We start from the raw sequence: 10,442 nt of genomic DNA on the forward strand, positions 1-10,442 counted from the left end.
ATATATATATATATATATATATATATATATATATATATATATATATATATATATATATATATATATATATATATATTTCCTATAATATTACCGTCCTATCTCAGCTGGGCAAGGGAAAAGGTAAATTGCAAGCGTGCCATTTTAAATAAACAAGTATTTATTTTTATAAAAAAAAAAAAAAAAAATGAAAAGGTCTGGTTTGTTTGAAAACACGTTTTACATTTTGCATTCTTTTTTTAGACCTACCCAGGAGGGTTTGGAGAGAGTGATCGAACATGTCAAAGAAGAGACGGACAGAGAAAGAGAGAGAAGGTGCAGTGGTATAGTGCATCTATTTTGACAGCCTCTGCTATACGCCACATAAGTTTGTTAGTCAAAGTGAACAGCGATGAACGTCCAATGAGAACGCAGAAAATCACTTCTGTTCCACTATCCAATATTTCTATTCCCACTTTTAAAAAGCCCATAGGTTTCATCTCATTCACTGTAATATTCTCAACGTCACCAATCGATACTTTCCACTCCACTGAGCCTGCTGTCCACGTCAGTGTGCTGGAGCTGAATGCAAGTATCCTTAGCTTTTACAGCAGGAGTAACCCATAATGGAATTTTAAGAAGTCTGATACGCTTACTGCGAATTTCAGTCGTCGGATTGTTTTAAAATAGCGAATTTAGTTGTGTTTTTCGAGAGGTATTGAGTTATCACAAGCGCCGAAAAAAACAGATTTTTTTCCTTGGGAAAAAAAGTTAGAACTGAAAAAAGTTTAAACAATCTCTGGTCAAGTTTAGAGTAGGCTATCACAGAAATTAAACAGATAGAAGAATTTAGCAAATAACACTGGCATTAATAGTAATAATAATAGTAATGATAATATAATAATAATGATATTAGTGTTTTGCACAATACCTAAATTATACAACAACTATTTTATCGATAAATTCATTACAATTGAGATGTTTTAAAATCCAATACCTCAATAAACCAAAATATGAATTTGCAAAAAAATTTGACCGCTGTAACCAAAACAACAAAACGGCATTCACAACGCAGTCATGATATCAGCTGTGTCTTTAGATTACCCATTCATGATGTCTATGGGGAACAGATGGACCATCAATTGAGTTCTGTCCACAGCATCAGAGATTGATTTTGTACTTGCTTTTAATTTTACCATAATTAATTAGATTATTACAAGTGTTATATTGATCTTCGCATTTACACCCAAAATAGAAAGTGAATTAGCATATGATCTATGTTTTCAATTAACCGAACATCATAAATGACAACAACAGTAGCCTAATATTAATAACAACAACGACAGTACTAGTAGTAATAATAATAATAACGTTGGAAATATTCATTTATGTAATGTTAATATTGCCATAAAACTATGCAATCGCAAAAAGGCTGATGTTAGGGGGAAATTAATATTTGAATGATTCAATGGGAGATCCCGTAGTAATACTATTATGGATTACAGTGAGCAGTTATGTCAACACACGGGCCCAGCTAATAACATCGCATAATAGCATAATCCCAGCGTGAATCAGTTGCCACTTTAAATGTACCGATTTACAAGGCAAATGCCAGACTTTTCAGCACGCAAAGAACTACCGTAAGAGCAGACTTGCAACATTACAGGGCGGTCAATAAAGGTTAGTCGCTGGTCAAGTAGTTTGCGTTTGTAAAGTACACCTACTGTATGTTCTTACCTGAGCTGACGGCGACTCACCCCTACCACTAGAAAATAAACACTCACACTGTTTGGCGAGACGAAAAGAGAGCCCTGCGCTTACCTGATCGACCAGAGCTGTGAGCCATGGCTTTTCCCTGTCTAATGGTCCGTTTCGTCGATGCAGCCCACTAGATCTGTCCGGCCTCCTGCGTTCCCTCCTCGGCTGGGCGTCCAGCCTCTCCCCGCTGCTTTTCACAACCTTTGACCGATCATCCAAAACTAAACGGTTTAGACGACAACAAAAAAAAAAGGAGAGCAACCTCTGCTCCACTGAACTAGATTGATAAAGGAGGGAAAATAGCAATCAAAGCAAATAAAGCGTTGCAGGTGTTATATAAAAAGAATAAAACTTGTCTGCTGGAAGTAAAAGGGGACTGAGAATATGGACATATGCTAAGATCCGCACGCAGGCGTTTACGTGTAGGCTATGGGAGACTCAAAGGTAGGACTTGTACCGATTAATATTCATGATCATTTGAAAATATATCTATATGCTTATGTGTGCACTTATCATCTTAAAAACTTCTGATCGTAAACTTGTATGAAGTTTGCTCAGAAGTTCGCGTAACGGCTGCGTGAATGGTTGTGATAGCTGATTCGTGCTGCTCATTGGCTGAACTTTAAGGTGAACCTGTTCTCAGTAGGAGGGTCTAACTAAATAAAAGAGCTAATACGGAATTTGGAATTATGTTAATATGTTACGAAGTCAGATTAAGTACATGTTGTTATATTAAAGCGTTCTGACATGTTTTGTTACTTTGTTACGTGTTTATAAGCGCTTGATTTTTTTTGTGGGAGGGGGTTAGTGGTTTATATATATAGGCTATATTAAAAATGTACTAAATGTGGGAAATGTAACATTGATACTATGTTGCTGAATAGTTTACCTTGATGTTGCATATTTAATTACCAGGTTAATGCAATTAATGCCTGATGACATATACATTTATTACTGTACAGAATATGCAGTTGCCCAGTCACATCACCGTTTCATAAGGCTTTGGGTTAAGAGACTATAGCAACCTTATAGCACAGTAATCCTTATCCTACCCGCCTCACCAGCCGGCAGAAAAAAAAGGAAAGGCCAAACTTTTCAGTTGAGCAGTCAAAGGTGCTCCCCCCCTGTCACGGAAACAAGCCAATACTCATTTATTGGGGAAGATATTTGGTTGTATTTTAAACCAATGTAACGTTTCCTCTTTGCACTATAATAATACTGCAGTTCGAAGCCTACTTCATTTGCAGTTTTGTTGTAATTCTAAATATTGTAAATATCTTTTTGTATTAAACATCAGTATTTGTTTAAAAAATAATCAGATTATAGCCTGTGATTTTAATGCCACTTCAAGTGAAAATCGTAAAAAAAAAAAAAAAAATCTAGGGCAACTCCGCATGGATAACTTTCAAAGTTTAAAATAACATTTGTCGCTGAGGGATTCGATTTATAAAAAGAATCTTGAGAATGTCAAGTCTGTACCTTTGTTAAGGCTGAATTAAACCACAACTAGTCCTGCATTTCTGTCCCTGGTTTAATCTCTTAGAGACATTATAATAGTTACACGTCTCTGTCACTAGTAATTAACATTAAGGACAATTAAATTAGTCTGATTTAGGGCATTGCACATGTAACAAGGCGTCCACCCATGTTTTAATGAAGTCGATTTCTTCGGCCCTCTCTGGCTTCAGTAACCACAATTCTCTCTCAAAAAAAAAACACAAATCCCTGAACTCTGACAACAGCAGATTCACACAAAATGTTTGTTAACTATAGGCGAAGTTGAGGCCATAATAATTTAATGTACAGTTTTACGGCTTTACCACGCTCTGTCGTACTTTTAGATATTGTAGGCTAATACTGCATATTTGCAAGTTACTTGTCTGTTAATGTTCCAGTTAGTAGACTTTATCATCCCATTCCTCTCTTCTCTTCGCGATCGCTCGCGTTTCCACTCATCCGCTCTATACTTATATGTGCATTTGTGATGGGCTAAGCTATACATGCATCTGCATCGAACATTTGAACCATATTGCTCACAACATAATTCCGTGCCATTTTGCTACTTTAATGTACTGAAGCCTTGAGTGGCCGCGCGACTGTTCTCCTCGCATAGTTGGCGTTTTGCAATAAACCACATCTATGGTTTTTATGTCGAATCAGATGAATACGCGTATTATTCGTTGTAAGAATCATTCAATGCACAGCTGATCTACAGAAATAAATACATATCAAAAGTACAGATTTTATTATGTAGTTTAGCCGTAGATGCAATTATTTTAAACTGTTGTAGCCTATTTATTTTAGTAACTTGATCAGTTATTATTTAAGGATAATACAGCTTATGAAGTTTTTCCTTTTCCTTTCTTTCTTTCTTTCTTTCTTTCTTTCTTTCTTTCTTTCTTTCTTTCTTTCTTTCTTTCTTTCTTTCTTTCTTTCTAACTTTCTTTCTTTCTTTCTTTCTTTCTTTCTTTCTTTCTTTCTTTCTTTCTTTCTTTCTTTCTTTCTTTCTTTCTTTCTTTCTTTCTTTCTTTCTTTCTTTCTTTCTTTCTTTCTTTCTTTCTTTCTTTCTTTCTAACTAGTTAATGAGTGGATAAAGCAAACAGAAGGAGTCCCGTTAATTAACATAACTTAAGGCTTTTGTTTTTCTTTTGATTTGAGTGATTTTTGGATGTGTGTGTGTGTGTGAGAAACTCATTATATAGGAATATTAAAATATAGTATGGATTGTAAATTGAGAAATTATATTATACATATTCTTCTTTTGATTTATGAAACTCTGTGTGTGTCTATATATATATATATATATATATATATATATATATATACATGCACTCACACACACACTTTAAATGTGTGTAAATTATGAAAAAAAAAATATGTACAGCATATAATTTCTTATTAATTTACAAACAATAATGTATTTTAATAATATTCCTGTATAATGAGTTTCCAATTGCCATTTGTGTGTGTGTGTGTGTGTGTGTTGGACCCTGAGGCAGTCCAGGGTGCTCTCAAGCCAGCTGCCACTGTCTTTCTTTCTTTCTTTCTTTCTTTCTTTCTTTCTTTCTTTCTAACTAGTTAATGAGTGGATAAAGCAAACAGAAGGAGTCCCGTTAATTAACATAACTTAAGGCTTTTGTTTTTCTTTTGATTTGAGTGATTTTTGGATGTGTGTGTGTGTGTGAGAAACTCATTATATAGGAATATTAAAATATAGTATGGATTGTAAATTGAGAAATTATATTATACATATTCTTCTTTTGATTTATGAAACTCTGTGTGTGTCTATATATATATATATATATATATATATATATATATATACATGCACTCACACACACACTTTAAATGTGTGTAAATTATGAAAAAAAAAATATGTACAGCATATAATTTCTTATTAATTTACAAACAATAATGTATTTTAATAATATTCCTGTATAATGAGTTTCCAATTGCCATTTGTGTGTGTGTGTGTGTGTGTGTTGGACCCTGAGGCAGTCCAGGGTGCTCTCAAGCCAGCTGCCACTGTTTAAAACAGACAGGAAACAGCTTCCACTAACACGACTGCAATATGGAAAGCAGCGACCTCCTCAATGCACCCCATGGCATGATTCTAATATCCCCCTCTCACTCTTAATGCACACATTCACATACTTTAGTTAAATGCAGTGTTAAATGGTTTAATATCTTACCCTGCTTTGTCATTTATAGTTTCAACAGCATCCTATGGTTGATATTTTGGAGATCATTCATAGGACCTTGACCTGTTTCGGTAGTAACTCAGAAGCGCTTGGTAACGTGTGTCTGGAGTGTGATAGAAGAGAGACTTGGATTTCCCCATGCCGTAGAGATGCTTTGTTTCACCGTAAATGTGTGTATGTGTGTGTCTGTGTGAGTGCATATCTATTATCCTTCTGAGAAATACAGAGCTGCTCGGCTACCACACTGGCCTCTGATCATAGCCCTGTAAATGCAGCCTGTCACCTTCAGTGGTGTAATGATCACAGAAACAGTGACCTTGATCTATGGCAAGCCATAACGGAGAAGAGAGAGTGTCTCCCACACTCCTCACTCAGATATAACAGTGAAACACGGCATACAGGGGAAGCCAAAGGAGGGTTCAGAACAGGGCCATTTGATTGGCAATAAAGGTTGTTGGAGTGTCTGTAATGGATGCGAGATCTCTCCTGTTATCATCCATTTGGATAGGGCATCGACTGAAGGCGACGTGATTCCAGATTGAAAACTCAGGGAGTGGCTGATTATGGTTTTATTGCATAGTCCATTACACTGGTCAACACTACACACTGTTTCTCAAAGCAGAGGCTGTGGTGGATTAATGGGGCAGCTCTTCTGTTCTCTCCAGCCCCCTCGGACATACGGATCTTTCCTTCCCTTCAGCAAGGCTTTTTGAAGATGTCCCAGTTCCTGCCACATTTAGCTTTAAATAAGTTTCACCCTCCCTTCTTTTTCTTCGAAGAAGGGCGCAGTGGGTTCATGCACCCTATGAGTTCAGCACTCATCATTTATCATCCCTCTCTTTTTGGAGACGATGAACAATATTGTGTCATAGACTCCTCTTGTGATGCAGAAAGAAACTTCTGGAAACTGTATGTGCATCTTAAATGTGAGAACTATTTATATATATATATATATATATATGTCTTATATATATATCTTCTTGGTCCCGATATATATGTGGAACACAAAATATTTAATAATAATAATAATTGAAAATGTCTCTTTTTTTTTTTGTCCATACAATGTAAAAATAATGTATCTCTAAAATAAAATTTGTCTAATGTATGCATCTAATATATCTCTTGGTCCTTTCCAATATATAATATACACTTATTGAGATTAATTTAACTTCTTTCGTGTGGAGAAGAAAATCAGATGTTTGGCACAACATAACGGTGAGTCAATGATGGCAGTTTTTGTTGATTTATTTTGGGTGAACTATCCCTTTTTAAAAATATTTAGTTTGAACAAAATGTTATGAAGATTTTGCATTATGAGCAAATTACATTTCTCAAAATCAGACATGGTGACAGTCAGCAAAATGTAACCTGGCATACCGGTGAAGGGCACCAAACACAGTAGTAAGAGACAAGAAATAGTGTAGGAAAAAGTAGAAAATTCTCCCTGTGGAAATCTGGACGCTTTTGTGAAATCTGGTCCCCACAACAGCGAGCCCCATCAACTCATCTCCCCTTGCCAGCTTTTCATATTTAAAGCCAGTACGGGTTTAATTACCAAATGATGACAGTGTCATATGGTGCCATGATGGCACAGGATATGTGCAAGACACTGACTGACAGTGGGATGCTGGAAAGCAAAACGGGGGAGAAAAAAATAGCTGAGACAGTAAAACATCTGTAATTTGCAATTCACTGGTGTTCAGTGGTTGCTCATGGATTAAAGATTAAAAACTATTGTCTAGCAGATGGAAGAGAGAGAGAGAAAGAGAGAGAAACATGGAGGGAGGGGGAGCTTCTAAGCAGCCCATTTACATTTGTATATAAGCAGCACTGTTAGGATAATCACATGGAAAAAATAAGCTGTCTCCATCACACACCCAAGGCAATGCCTCCATTAGCCCCATCTCCAGATGCAGATGCTTCTGTTTTCAGATCGATTTGTGGTGACAGCATGTTGCCCTCTGTAACAGCTTGGCATATAGTTTGATGCAAGTACAGAGATAATCTTTTAGATATTGTCTGAAAGACGCCACTGTGCTAAATGCAACCATCTACACTCTTAGAAACAAAGGTTCTTTAATGGCATTGATGGTTAAAATCCAGAGAACCTTTCTAAGGTTCCTTACAGTGGAGGAATATTAACATGTTCTTCACTCTAAGAAAAAAATGGTTATTTTAAGAACTGTTCAATAAAAGATTTTGGGAAACCAAAACTGGTTCTTCTATGACACCTTTACTTTTAAGAGTGTACAGTATAAAAACGTCCTAGAATATGCAACACTTGTACTCACCGTGTTTGGTTGACTAGTGTCTAGAATAAAACACTTTTTTCCCCTCTGTTGGTGATTGAAGACACCAGCTACACCTGATCTTTTTGTAATTGTAATTAATTAGTGTTTTGTTAGTCTTGCTGTGCCTTAATTAGTTAGCACTGCCCAGTAGAGAGAATGAGAGGCAGTACCTGCTACACAGCAAATAATTATTCGAAACGGCTATGCTGTGAAGTTGACCCTACTTTGATATGCTCGTAGGTTCCTTTGATGCATTCGGGTGTACGGGGGAATGGGCAGCCTATTGAAGCATGGCAGACCACCTGAGAGTTGTTTTCTGGACTCTGGGAGGTCACCTGACACCAGTGCTCTGGAGAAGGTGCACCGCACTGGATTTCACGTGAGTTAAAGGACCTCTTCAATAAAACATCACCGACTTTCAATGGTGCACGCATGAGCTGCTTGTGTAATTGACTTTTTGACTTTTTTCGGATTTGCATGGACTCTCCAAAAGTAGCTCATCTGGCAAGTATCACTCTGCTCCGAAATTACAGTAGGGCTGTGTTATATTACAAATAATAAGCACTCTCCACTGACTACAGCTACTCATACCGTCTTAATTTAGACTCACCCCTTAGACAAGCTATAGAAGCTTTAGTAAATGAGAACCTTTAGATATTCATTCAGTTCCAATAAAAAAATTCTGTCATTATTTACTTTTATGTACATAGAACATTAGACCCCAATGACTTTCAATGTATGAACACAAAACACTGAGACATTTTTCTCAAAATATCTTCTTGTATGTTCCTCAGATGAAAAGATCTTACAGCTTTGGAATGATCTGAGAGTGAGTAAATTATGAAACAATTTTCATGTCTGGGTGAACTATCACTTTAAAATATTTTAATAGCTGTAAAGGCCTCTCAGATGAAATATGAGATTGGAAAATACTGTCTCTCTCTTTGTTCTGTAGGTGCAAACTGCTTTAGCCATCTTAGGAGTGAGGAGACGAATCATTTCTGTTCTGAATGGATGATTCGGAGCCAGAGGTGAATCATACAGGGGTTTGTTTGTATCTGTGCCTCTGATCCCCCTCTGATAGTCCCTACACCGCACAACATCTGTCACGCCGCATGCCACAATCGCTCACGTAGAGCTTTAGGTGATGCTGGTGTATGGTTATTCCTGCCACTCGGTCCACATGGGCATCCCCAATGCCAGCGCTCATTAGCAGGCAGGTGGCGTTAGAGATTCGACTGGGGCCGAGACGAGGAATAGAACCTGGCAAACCGGGTTGTACGTCCGCATCGGGTAATCCCCGCCAGATTGCCAGGATATCAGAAGTGACATCACAAAGCCAACAAAAATTAGCATCCCTAATGGTCTGCCAGGCCAAACATTATTCTTCATGATGAGAAGCAGTCATGCCTGCCCAGGGCTCCTGATGATTTGGCCAAAAGCAGTGGAGGCCCCTAAGCTCTCAGCTCCAGCCAAAACCAACAGGCTCTATTCTGCAACCCATGAAGACCGGTTCTACTCTACTGCAAAGGAAGTTCCTGAGGAAAATCCTTGGCATATTCCCATCATACTGCTGATGCCTTCAGATTCTAGAAGATCCTTGGAAATTACTTGCCTGAATGGAAAGGAAGAGACTGTCACCTGGTGCTTGATAACCAGTGAAAAACACCTTGACTAGATTTAGAAGCTAAAACCAAGAAAGATCAATGAGAGGAGAGGGGGAGAGTGGCAGATTTTATTAATTACTGCATATTAGAATGTTTGTTTACAAAAGTGAACAGTTACAAGGGGCCTGATGGTAATTAATTGAAAACGTACTTCCCCCTGTCCCTGCCTCGCGTCGGCACTAGACGTGGTTGTTTCATGGCAGGTAAGCCTACGTCTCATTGGATTTCCATCAATTGCTCAAAGGTGTGTTTGAAAACAAAGATGCATGGTACGCAAATTAGCCTGAATGTTAACATGATTGCATATTGAGAAATCTAATTAGTATTCAAGGGAATCAAAAAGGAAGAGCTGCATGATGTTGTGATAATGCATATCTAAGAGGAAAGTTTCACCATTTTCCACCTAAACCTTATTTGCTTTTTCTTTCTCAATTGTATTTAAAAGTAACTTAACAGATCTGTAAATTGTCTCTGTGAAGATGACTTTATTTCCCCAAGAATGTCACAGTGGTTGCATGTCTGTGTGTTTTCAGCTGTGGTCAGGAAGGTCTCTCGAGGGCCCCCTCAGGACAATGATGTATTTAAGTCCCCTAAGAGGTCAGATGGACTCTGTCCAGAACATCACCTGCAATCAATAGTGTTGGTAAACCAGGCTCAACTGAGTGGCCATGAAGACTCCCCTTATAAACTCGCTCACAGAGAGGCCGGCATGGCCCATTGCTTTGCTAAAACCGCAACCAACATTCTGACACACGCATACACACACACACACAACAAATGCCACCACCCTGAAAACAAGTGTTGATGACAAAGAGAAGAAAAATAACAGCACCTCAGTGGTAAGTGGAGAGCCTCCAGGTGATGAAATCCTCTCTAAAGTGACACAAAATTGAGGCAAATTGACAGCCATGTGAATGTGTATATAAATGCTAGTGTGTGGCACTGCTGTGGAGCAATGATTCGACTGGAGTGATAGCTGGGATTTTATTTTATTTAAAAATAACTGAATATTGAGATTTAATCAGCTATTATAATCAACAAAAATTAAA

Source organism: Sinocyclocheilus grahami, unplaced genomic scaffold (genome assembly GCF_001515645.1).
Source record: "Sinocyclocheilus grahami isolate Dianchi unplaced genomic scaffold, SAMN03320097.WGS_v1.1 scaffold106.1, whole genome shotgun sequence".
Classification (NCBI taxonomy): domain Eukaryota; kingdom Metazoa; phylum Chordata; class Actinopteri; order Cypriniformes; family Cyprinidae; genus Sinocyclocheilus; species Sinocyclocheilus grahami.